General features: G+C 43.2%; 1 long non-coding RNA gene across 1 annotated transcript in view; it reads left to right on the top strand.

The window, feature by feature from the left end:
* The first annotated feature begins 319 nt into the window (after positions 1-319).
* The window catches only part of LOC144581712 (uncharacterized), a 122,136-nt gene continuing 110,344 nt past the window's right edge, over positions 320-12,111 (top strand). Inside the window, exons 1-2 of the long non-coding RNA XR_013532815.1 lie at positions 320-554; positions 1,181-1,397. This is a non-coding gene — a long non-coding RNA (uncharacterized LOC144581712). The remainder of the gene's footprint in view (positions 555-1,180; positions 1,398-12,111) is intronic.

Here is a 12,111-nt window from a genome sequence, read left to right as displayed (position 1 = left end):
ATGGGCCAGACAATCCAAGAACTCCACACATGGAGCAAGAATGCTTCCTTAGGCCTAGCTGTCAACACTCCTGCTGCCACTTCTGTGCCATCATGCCCATGCCATGGCGGGGCTGAGGCCCCAACTAATGGTTCTCCTGGGGTAAGTCTGCCAGATTTCACAAATTAAAATATAGGAAGTCTAGTTACATTTGAATTTCAGATAAACAGTGAAAAAAATCTATGTCCCAAATACTGCATGGGACATACATATACTAAAAATTATTTATTGTTTACCTGAAATTCAAATTTAACTGTGCTTCCTGTTGTTTACCTGACAGCCCTGTTTGGTAGCCTGTCTGTGTACATCTGTGGAAGTGAGCTGCACACCCTGTGTCGGTGTTTCTCATTTATCTGGATATTTGAGGTTGGGTCCCAGGAAATGAAGCAGAGAAAACAAACAAACAACAACAACAACAACGACAACACCGGTGTCTGGTTTCCTCGTCTCCTACCCTCCCCCACTTCTTGCACGTTCAACTCCGTCCACTGCATATCTGCCTCTCTACTCCAGGTGTAAGTAGATGCCCAGTATACACAAAATCTGTGATCTGGTCAGCCGGTCCTATTTATTTTTATTTTATTGAGACAAGGTCCTGCTCTGTTGCCCAGGCTGGAGTGCAGTGGCATGATCACGACTCACTGCAGCCTCAAGTGCATGGGCTCAAGTAGTCCTTCCACCTCAGCCTCTGGAGTAGCTGGGAGTGCAGGTGTGCTCCTCCACACTCAGCTAACTTTAAAAAAAACTAGTGTTTGTGGAGACGAGGTCTCACGGTGTTTCCCATGCTGGTCTTGAACTCCTGAGCAGTCCTCTTGCCTTGGCCTCCTAAAGTGCTGGGATCACAGATGTGAGCCACTTCACCTGGCATCAAGAATGATTATCTTGCTGTTGATTTAGAAAGTTTACTTGGTGTCAGAAACTAAATATTAACTGTTTATATAATTTTGCATTCCTGTTGCTTTACTTTGATCGCTCTGCAGTACCCTGGCAGGCCGATGGCTCTCTGGCTAATAAGGTACCAGGAAATACAAAAGAGAAATGCATACGATGTATTTGTGGGGAGGAGGATTTTGCACATTAAATTCGATGCATTTTTTAGCTTGTTGTCTATCTTTCCCCCTTTTTTACCACCCTCATATAGACTTTAATCTTCACGAGCACACAGACTCTAACCTGGGAATGCTGAAACATTCACTGAGTGACTTTTCCAGTGAGGAAAATGAGAGGAAGGGAGTTTGCCCATTTGCACAGCAGAGCTGCCCTTCGCGTGTTGATGTGACGAATCCGTGAGCCCCGGCACATCGCTACTCCGTATTTCTGCCTATCTGCCGTCTAGCAGTCCGTACGGTTTTTGTGTGGTATGTTTTCTGTCTTGAATTTGGCTTCAATGTGGAAAAAGCAAACGTAAGAATCACATTTCTAGCTGGGTGTGGTGGCTCACGCCTATAATCCCAGCACTCTGGGAGGCTGAGGTGGGTGGATCATGAGGTCAAGAGATCGAGACTATCCTGGTCAACATGGTGAAACCCCGCCTCTACTAAAAATACAAAAATTAGCTGGGCATGGTGGCGCACGCCTGTAGTCCCAGCTACTTGGGAGGCTGAGGCAGGAGAATTGCTTGAACCCAGGAGGCGGAGGTTGCGGTGAGCCAAGATCACGCCATTACACTCCAGCCTGGGTAACAAGAGCGAAACTCTTGTCTCAAAAAAAAAAAAAAAAAAGAATCGCATTTCTTCTTTAGCTCAACAGAAGGGACTTTTCATCACTAGCAATGAAAGGTAAAGGAAAACAAAAAGAATCTCTGAATCTCCAAAGCATAGAACAACCATGCTTTTAAAGTGCTGCTTTCTAATGTACGATGACCAACTGCCTTTTTATTCTGTATCCTGTCTGAGAGCCCAGTGCGAATGCCCTGGTTCTGAGATAATGATTTCTTGCATAGGGTCTCAGGTAGCCTATAGAAAGAGGCACCTTTCGCCGGTCAAACACCGTGCTGCTCCATGGCACACAGCCAGGACGGAGGAGCGCAGACTGAACCTTAGCTGCACTGGCTGCCCTGGCCAGGTACTCTCACAGACTGGTCAGCCTACACCACTATAGGTAATGGCCTTTTCTTGGCATATCTGGCTCTTGGACCAGAGTTTTGGTTGTAGTAGCTGCTAAAAATTGGGAAATCTTTCCTTTCCTCCCAGGTCCTTGTCTGTTTTCTACCACCTGCTCTCTGGGTGTCTCGTCCCCTCCCTCCCAACTTTTGCTGTTTTCTCATCCATCAGATCTTCTTCCAGGAAAATTATCTCATTTCCATTTATGTCCCCATGTCCAACCTGAGCAGACAGGCAAACACAAGCCCCCCAACTTCCTAAGGCCCTCTCACTTATGTCTGTTTTCATCTTTCTAGTTTCCCATTGATTTCCAGGGCAAGTAGCTGATGCCCTTTGGCACCAGTGAAGAACTTGCTTTTCCCAGACCAGGTCAATGTATCTACCTACCTCTTGAGTTTTGTGATAATTCGCTTGCCAAATATGGGGAGTGGCCTTCAGAAAGTTTTCCTTGGAGTAAACGACATATAAATATCTTGACTGTAGAAATCTAGGTATACTCTGTAAGCCCATGTGCTCCGTGTGAATGTGTGTGTTTCCATGTATAGATGAAAAGGGTAACTAACTACTTAATGCAGTATAAAACGAGTTTCATGGCAGCATGATCTGGTGAAAAGTACATAGGCCATAGGACAAAACAGATCCGGGCTAAACTGCAGCCTTTCCACTTACTACCCACATGACTGTGGTCGAGGCCCTTAATCATCCTATGTTTCAGTTTCCTTGTATATGAAAGGGGAATAAGGCTTAAATTGCAGGGTTGTGCATTACTTTATCAGGGCTGCCATAACAAAGTACCACTGGGTGGCTTCAACAACAGAAATTCATCGTATCACAGTTCCAGAGGCTAGAAGTTGGAAATCAAGGTGACAGCAGGCTCCCTCTAAGGGCTGGGAGGAAAGGATTTGCTCCAGGTGTCTCTCTTAGGCTTGCAGACGGCATTCTCCCCTGTGTATATCTCTGTGTCCAAATTACCCCCTTTTTTAAGGACGCCAGTTATATCAGTTTAGGGTTCACCCTAATAATCTCACTTTAACTTAGTTACCTCTATAAAGATCCCATCCCCAAGTAACACCACACTCTGATGTAGTGGGATTTAGGGCTCTAACATATGTCTTTTGCTGGGGACACAACTCAACTCATAACAGTTTGCTGAAAGAGTTAAGAATGGGCTGGATGTGGTAGCTCACACCTGTAATCCCAGCACTTTGAGAGGCCGAGGTGGGTCAGGAGATCGAGACCATCCTGGCTAACACGGTGAAACCCCACCTGTACTAAAAATACAAAAAAATTAGCCGGTGTAGTGGCATGTGCTTGTAGTCCCAGCTACTTGGGAGGCTGATGCAGGAGAATCACTTGAACCCAGAAGGTGGAGGTTGTAGTGAGCCGAGATTGTACCATTGCACTCCGGCCTGGGTGACAGAGCGAGACTCTGTCTCAAAATAAAAAAAAAAAAAGAAAGAAAAGAGTTATGTATGGTAACTTACATGAAGCAGCAAACAGAAATCCTGGAGTATAAGAACTACTTAATAATTAGCAGATACTATAGTTATTAATGATTCGTCCTCTATTCTTTTGGAATGGTTACTCTGGGATTAAATGGACATGTGTATAGATGACCTATACCTATGTATAAATAAAAGTGTGTAAATATCAGAAAATGTTAGACACAAGAATCAATTATTGAAGATAAAAGAAAGGCTTTATGCATATGTTTGGGGTGGAGGAGGGGGAAAGCACAGGGATACAGGATAGATGGTGAATAAATGTGATAGAACGTGTCCAGATTGATGGATTTGGGGTTAACACTCCATTTTACTTCACTTTGGAAACAGGTCAAAGGGAGACAGAAATGGAATCAAGCTTTAATCTTGAACAATATAATATAACAAAACTTTTTTCTTTGATTTTGAGAACAGAAAGACTCAAACCGTAATCAGTCAACCCGCAGCATCACTGGGGAAGTGTTTACTAGAGTAACAATTTGAAGCCTCTGTGGGATTTAAAACGATGCACTTTCTGCAGCACTTTAGGCTTCCATGTGTTAGTGGAAGAGAAATTCTCACTGTTAATTTAACTAGAAAGGGGAAAATTATATTTGTTAGTTCATGAAGAGAGACATCTCATTTGATCTTGAACTTCCCCCTCAGGACACCCTCCATGGGGGTTGTACTCCTAAGACAATGCAGTGGAATGCATGGCAGAGGGGAGTCTTCAGGAAGAGGAGGGTTGTTTGTAAGAATCTGCTCTCAATTAAGAATAGGGCCAGAGGAAATACCTTTGAATTGCAGAAGGAAGAATTTAGTCTAGGTCCAAATCCTACTTACTGCATGGATAACCAGTAAAATAGATGCCCACGAGAGGCTAACCAATGCCTTTTTAAAGGAAGATCTGTAAAATATTGATAGACATTGCATTGCTAAAACTCAAAAATCATAAGCCCTTCTGAATATTCTAGCCAGCATATGAAATTTGCATTCCCTTACTCACTTTTCCAATGTCACTCTTAATTTTTTTCTATATAATTCCTCTATTCTTACTCAATTCAATAAAATAACATGCTTTTAAAAAAGTAAATGCCCATTGATGATAGACTGGACAGGGAAAATGTGGTACATATACACCATGGAATACTATGCAGCCATAAAAAACGATGAGTTTGTGTCCTTTGTAGGGACATGAATGAAACTGGAAACTGTCATTCTCAGCAAACTGACACAAGAACAGAAAATCAGACACCTCATGTTCTCACTCATAGGTGGGTGTTGAACAATGAGAACACATGGATACAGGGAGGGGAGCATCACACACTGGGTCTGTGGGGGTGAACTAGGGGAGCGGCAGTGGGCGGTGGGGAGTTGGGGAGGGATAACATGGGGATAAATGCCAGATAGAGGTGACGAGGAGGGAGGCAGCAAACCACACTGCCATGTGTGTACCTGTGCAACAATCTTACTTGTTCTTCACATGTACCCCAAAACCTAAAATGCAATAAAAAAAAGTGTTGGGTTTGACTAAATTGATCAGATTGAAAGTTAATTTTGGTGTTGTAAAGACATAATCTTATAATGTTCCCACTTGAAGATTTCTATTAAAGTCATACCAAAGAAAAATAGAAAATGGAAAGAATTCCAAATATTAGAATTAGGGTCTAAATTCTGATTTCCCCGGAAAGAGCTGGATTTCTTTGAGAATGGGGTTGTTCCTTTCTTTTCATTTTTGCAAAGCTGAATTCAAGGAACCTTTCTAGAAAGAAACCATTCATACTCTCTGTTTTGTTTTGGAGAGTATGAGAAAAAAAAATTTTTTTGAGACAAAGTCTTACTCTGTTACTCAGGTTGGAGTGCAGTGGTGCCATCATAGCTCACCATAGCTTCGATCTTTCAAACTCTTGGGCTCAGGAAATCTTCCCCCTTCAGCCTCCTGAGTAGTTGGGACTATAGGCCCATACCACCATGCCTAGCTAATTTTATTTTATTTTATTGTAGAGACAGGGTCTTGCTATGTTGCCCAGCCTGGTCTCAAACTCCTGGCCTCAAGTGATCTTTCTACCTCAGCCTCCCAAAGCTTGTGATTATAGGAAGGAGCCACTGACCCCAGCCTGAGAAAATTTTGAACTATGTTTATGAGGGGTGAGCAGAAGGAGGAGCTGCTCTCTCCACACAGATTGTATTGTTGATTGAGAAGGGCACACAATTGCACACATTTTCTTTCCACTTTGCCTAAGAAGACATTTCAACCTAAGACCATAAGGAAGCAAACATGGTTATCAAGCCAGTCCATTTCCAGAAGTGACTCCATATCCAAAGGAATCCTAACATATAATAACAAAAGCGTTCAACGTATAAATACATGAAAAATAACATTAGCCTTGATTTCTAGCAATACTGCTGATAAGATCATCTGAAAAATCTCTTACGGTAAATCACTTAGATAAGCTAAAATGTAACAAGCATGCTTTTAAATGTTACAAAGAAAGTAAGGAAATTATCTTGGAAACTGATCTTTCGATGGCTATGGATTTGTTTTTTGTTAGTATGGTTAAAAAAGGGTTTGGATTTTAATGCCCATGACAGTACAGGAGACAAATCTTTGGACCCATGAAAGGCAGAAATTTAGACCTAAGACCCTTAAATAAAGAACTTTTGAATTACTATAGAACTGTGAAATAGGAGAATTAAAAATGTTCATCCTCTCCCATTAGGAGAGAAACTTTTGCTTTTGGTTTGATCTGCTAGGAAAAGAGGAAGCAAGGGAAAACCCTGAAGTTATTAAAACCTGAACCCTAGGCTGCTCTCATTCAGGTTTAGGGTTTGAGTTTATACTACCTGGATGCCTAGATTCTCCGCAAAATAATGCAAAAAGTCTTCTCATGTTGATAACAATACCGGTGCCCCCTAATATGAGTGACTAAAAGCTTTCTCCAGAAAGACAAATTTTCAACCTAGGTTGCATAGGAGCCCTGTAGATAAAGTCCCACCCAACATGAACTTACAAGTCTAAATTAGAAAATACAGGAAAGCCAGGGCATGCTGGCACATGCCTGTAATCCCAGCACTTTGGGAGGCCCAGGCAGAAGGATCACTTAAGCCCAGGAATTTAAGAGCAGCCTGAGAAACATGCTCAAACCCTGTCTTTACAAAAAATACAAAAATTAGCCACGTATGGTGGCATGCACCTGTAGTCCCAGCTACTTGGGAGTCTGAGGTGAGAGAATCACCTAAGCTTGGGAGATAGATGCTATGGCAAGCCATGATCATGCCACTGTACTCCAGCCTAGGTGACAGAGTGAGACCTTGTCTCAAAACAAACAAACAAACAAACAGACAAAAGAGAGAGAGAAAATATAGGGGAAAACATCAGAAATAACAGCAAGTATAATTAGATCTTCATTTAGAAAAAAACTAGAAAATAAGTATTTGTACAACCATGAAAATAATAAACCGTGGGGACTCCAAAAGGGCAAGAGTTGAAAAACTACCTAAACTACCCAGTGGATACAATGTTCATTATTTGGGTGATGGGTTCAGTACAAGCCCAAACCCCAGCATGATGCAACATACCCACGTGACAAACTGGCACACATACCACTTGCATGTAAAATAATTTTAAAAAAAGAAAAGAAGTATGTTTAGAATCTTTAAAGAGAAAAGGCAAACAGTTCTGCTGATGGGCAAGGGGGTACTGCATAGTATTTAAGGGGCTACTCCCTGTGGCACAGGCTGGGTTCAAGCAGGGGAACTGAGCATGCGAGTGGGCAGGGCTCCTGGCCTTTAACTGTGACCAGTGGACAAAGGGACGTTTCAGTCTTTACTGTAACTGAAAGTGAGTTTGGAAAGCAGACTGATTAATTTTAAAAGGGTAGAAAAAGCAAGAACCCAATGAAAGCAAAGCATGACAAAGCCAGTGAATTTAGAAAGTGGAAGATATGGTGTACGCTAAGGCAAAACCCCCACGAATGTAAGTACCTGTAGGTCACATTTAGGGGAGTCTGTGATTGGAAGCTTGTTGGGGCAACAGTCAGAAGTATTGCTTTGCCTGTAAAGTGAAGCCAGACCTGATGAAAGAGACTCTGCTGGGGCGTTAATAGCAAATTTTATGCCTTGAACTACAGATATTTAACTAGGGTTGGTTTCTCCCATCCCTGCCCCGGGTATGTCTGCTCTTTGTTATGTGAGTATAGGAGGCAAAACTTCCAGGGTCTTCTGTCTAATCATCTTCCAAATGAATGGAACAGAAAGTTTCTTAGCACTAGAACCTGGCCTTGATGTTTTATCTTAGTATGAATTTAGCATCATGTGAGGTCTGTAGGGAGTTCATCTCCAGGCAAGGAGGTGTGCTGAAGACCGGTGATGGTTACTTTCATCCACATTCAACTGCTTGGAACTTTTTGGTACCTGTTTTTTGGATAAGGAATGGAATGGTCAATTAAATAAATAAAATCAGTTCAAATCGTTTGCTTAAGAAAATTCCAGATTTCCAGACACGAATCACTTGTCTTCATGGACAAAATCCAACTTAGAGGTAAAAGTCAGATTAGCATAACTTGATGAGATACGTACAGCGGTTGCAGATTGTGTTGTTGTCAAATGAAACATCTAGTTGAATGGAAGAATTCAAAGCCAGTCATCACAGGATCTGGAAAATCATTCAGCGGGAATTTCTCCCTCCCTCCTTCCCTCTCTCTCTCTCTTTCTTCCCTTCCTCCCTCTCTCCCTCCCTCCCTCCCTGACTCCCTGCCTTCCTCCCTCCCTGACTCCCTGCCTCCCTCCCTCCCTCTCTCCCTCCCTGCCTCCCTGCCTCCCTCCCTCCCTCTTTTCTCCCTTCCTCCCTCCCTCCCTTCCTCCTTTCCTTCCTTCTTTCCCTTTTTCCTCCTTCCCTTCCTTCCTTCTTCCTTCTTTCCTTCCTCCCTCCCTCCTACCTTCCTTCCTCCCTCCTTCCCTCTCTCCCTTCTTTCCTACTCTCTCCTTTTTTTCTCTCTCTCTTTCTATTTTCCTTCTCTTCTCTTCTCCTCTCCTCCTCTCCCCTCCCCTCCCCTCCTCTCCCCTCTCCTCTCCTCCCCTACCCTCTTCTCCTCTTCTCTTCTTTCTCTTCTCTTTTGACTGAGTTTCACTCTTGTTGCCCAGGCTGGAGTGCAATGGCATGATCTCTGCTTACCACAACCTATGCCTCCCAGGTTCAAGCAATTCTCCTGTCTCAGCCTCCCAAGTAGCTGAGATTACAGGCATGTGCCACCACCCCTTGCTAATTTTTTTTTTTTTTTTTTTTTTTAGTAGAGATGGGGTTTCTTCATGTTGGTCAGGCTGGTCTTGAACTCCTGACCTCAGGTGATCTGCCCTCTTTGGCCTCCCAAATTACTGAGATTACAGGGGTGAGCCACTGCACCTGGCTACATATTCTATTTTTCTTCTCAATTATTTGATTTCACTTATACACATATTCTTTTCTCTCTTTCCCAGCTTTAGAAGCAAACCAACAAAAGCAGCTTGGACTTAAGCAGTAACTTTCTTTTTTAGAGCAGCATTTAAACAGTTTGCATGTTCTGAGGAATATTATATGTGGCAGGAGGAAGCAATTCACACTGAATAAATTTTAGAAATAATTAAACAAAATAAAGCAGGTTACTTTACTGCAAGACTTCTGTGATCTTATAATAGGCTAATGGGCTTTGTGACACCCCAAATTATAAAGATAGTTTTCCCAAATTTATTTGACCTTTGAAAAAGCATAGTCATGAAAACAGAAGCTTTTAACCTTGTTGTGTTTACCAATGCAAGTCCTGCTGCTCTTCTGACCCGAGAGAGTGTCACACCCTGTGCTGGATTAATCTCAGTGGCGTGGCCTGCCCTGTGCGCTCTGCTCTGCGATGCAGGGGCTGAGACTCTGAAAAGTCCATTTTACTCTGGTCGGTGAGCTTCCTCTTAGGATGCCCTACAGGGACTCTGGGCTGCAGGAGGAGGAACAGGGATTTTCCTTCTTCCAGTTTGCTTGCTGTTTGTTGGTGTCACCCTATCAGTGGCCTTTCTCTGGGCAGCAGTATTCATCTTCTGTCTTCAGCTTCTTTCCTTGCTCTTAGAATCTCACTGCAATCTGTCTGAAGGAGCAGTGGCTTCCAGCCAGCGCCTCCCTTGGAGCTCAGAGCCCAGATCCGGGAAACCTTTCCTGTAAGCTCCTGATGTATCAGCAATGACTTGGCAGTGGCCCCACCTCAAGACATGGGGCCCTGCTCTACGAGGCTCTCATCTAACTCCTAGTTCTGGAAATGCCAACCCCTTTCCTAAGAGTGGTAGCTGCCTCCTACCTATCTCTGTTATCTCAGTGTCTCTTTTTGCTTTTTAGCCTTTCAACATCTGTAACACATTTCCGATATCAAATTCTCTCTGTTAAAATACCTAGTGTGGTGTCCATTTTCTCAACTGGACCTCTATGGAAGAGAACACAGCCCTCCATGAGAGTGGCTCTGAGATGGGGCAAGGGTGGGTAGAGAAGACTTGGGAGGAGAAGCCTTGAATTCGCTCCTTGAATCTAAAGCAGTGAAAAAGTTAGAAATTTAAGGAACTCAGAGGAATTTCATTTCGAAAATTTCACGACATCCCTTGAGATAATAGAAGATGATCTGGGGTGTGGTTAAAAAGTAGAATTGTGAATATCTTTTTGATTTAAGCAGTTATGTTGCCCCACACATTTAGTAAAAAGGGGAATTGTTTCTTAGGGCTGTTTTTGCCACAACTGTAAACCACGTATTCGAAGAAAGTGGAAGGAGATGGTGTGATTTGGTAAGGTATTGGAATTGGGAGTGAAGTGTAAGCAATATGTTCTAAATGGAATCTCTAAAGATATATTTTTTAATATTTGGCTTAATAAATAAACTGCTGGGCATGGTGGCTCACGCCTATAATCCCAGCACTTTGGGAGGCCAAGGCAGGTGGATTATCCTGAGGTCAGGAGTTCAAGACTAGCCTGGCCAACATGGGAAAACCCGTCTATACTAAAAATACAAAAAAAATAGCCAGGCATGGTGGTGGGCACCCATAATCCCAACTACTTAGGAGGCTGAAGCAAAAGGATCGCTTGAACCAGGGAGACAGAGGTTGCAGTGAGCCAAGATTGTGCCACTGCACTGCAGCCTGGGAGACAGAGTGAGACTCCATCTCCAAACAAATAAATAAATAAAAATAAAAAATAACTAAACTGTCAGGTTCTCAAATATTGGTGATCATTAGAATCATCTGGTGAGCACTAAAATTCCACATTGCTGAGTTTGACCCCAGGCCCAGGGGTTCAGGCTGGGGTCCTAGATTGAGATGCTAGGATTGGGATCCTAGAAATGGATATTTTTTGAAAAATCACCTTATGAGATCAAGGAAATCCAATGATTAATAGATTTAGGATTCACTATTATATAGAATAAAAATCTTTTCATTATAAATGCATATCTCTCTCTCTCTCCCTCTCTCTCTCTCTCTCTCTCTCTCTCTCTCTCTCTCTCTCTCTCTCTCTCTCTCGTGTGTGTGTGTATGTGTGTGTGTGTGTGTGTGTGTGTTTAAAGAACTTAGATTCAGAATTCAGCTTCCCCTCCACCGTCATTTAAATTATGAGCTAGGAGCACCACAGTGTTGACCGTCCCTTTCTTGGCAGGGGGCAGTTGGAAAAACACTGAGCTAGAAAAGACAAAAGACAATGGAGCTTCCCTAGGAGACTGATTTTTGAAGGGCTTTTGATCATCCTCCACCCCGTGTCAAAGCCAATCATGAGTCCTCAGAGCCAAGGCAGTCCTGACAAGTTCTGTTGTGGTTGTGGGACATCCCTGTTGGTTGCTGGGGCTCTGAGGAGCGCCCTGCTCTCAGGATGCTGGGATATGATGGTCTAAAGTGGGCCTTTCACTCATCAGTGCAAAGCTTTTCTCAGGCTGGTACCTGTGTGTGAGTCTGAGATATAGTGACCAGGCAACTGACTTCAAAAGTGTCCACAGAGACTGCCAGGGGCTTCTCAGGTGAATAGAAAATGAAATAAACATAAGAACTTCATGAAGGTAGGCAGCAAGAAAAAGCAGAATTTAACCTTAGCCAAAGTCCATTTTCTTGCTTTGTGGCTTTGAAATGAAATACAGAGCAAAGGAAAGTCTTGGCATTTTTAATTAATTTATTTTTGAGACGGAGTCTTTCTCTGTCACCCAGGCTGGAGGGCAATGGCGCAATCTAGGCTCACTGCAACCTCCACTTCCCGGGTTCAAGTGATTATCCTGCCTCAGCCTCCTGAGTAGCTGGGATTACAGGTGTGCACCACCACGCCGGCTAATTTTTGTATTTTTAGTAGAGATGGGGTTTCTCCATGTAGATCAGGCTGATCTGGAACTCCTGACCTCCTGATCTGCCTGCTTCAGCCTCCCAAAGTGCTGGGATTACAGGCATGAGCCACTGCATCCAAAGGAATCTTGGTATTTTTTTAAACACTCTTGTGAAAAGTGGAAAAG

This window comes from Callithrix jacchus, chromosome 3 (genome assembly GCF_049354715.1).
Source record: "Callithrix jacchus isolate 240 chromosome 3, calJac240_pri, whole genome shotgun sequence".
Classification (NCBI taxonomy): Eukaryota; Metazoa; Chordata; class Mammalia; order Primates; family Cebidae; genus Callithrix; species Callithrix jacchus.
This window is presented reverse-complemented; position numbering and strand designations above follow the sequence as displayed.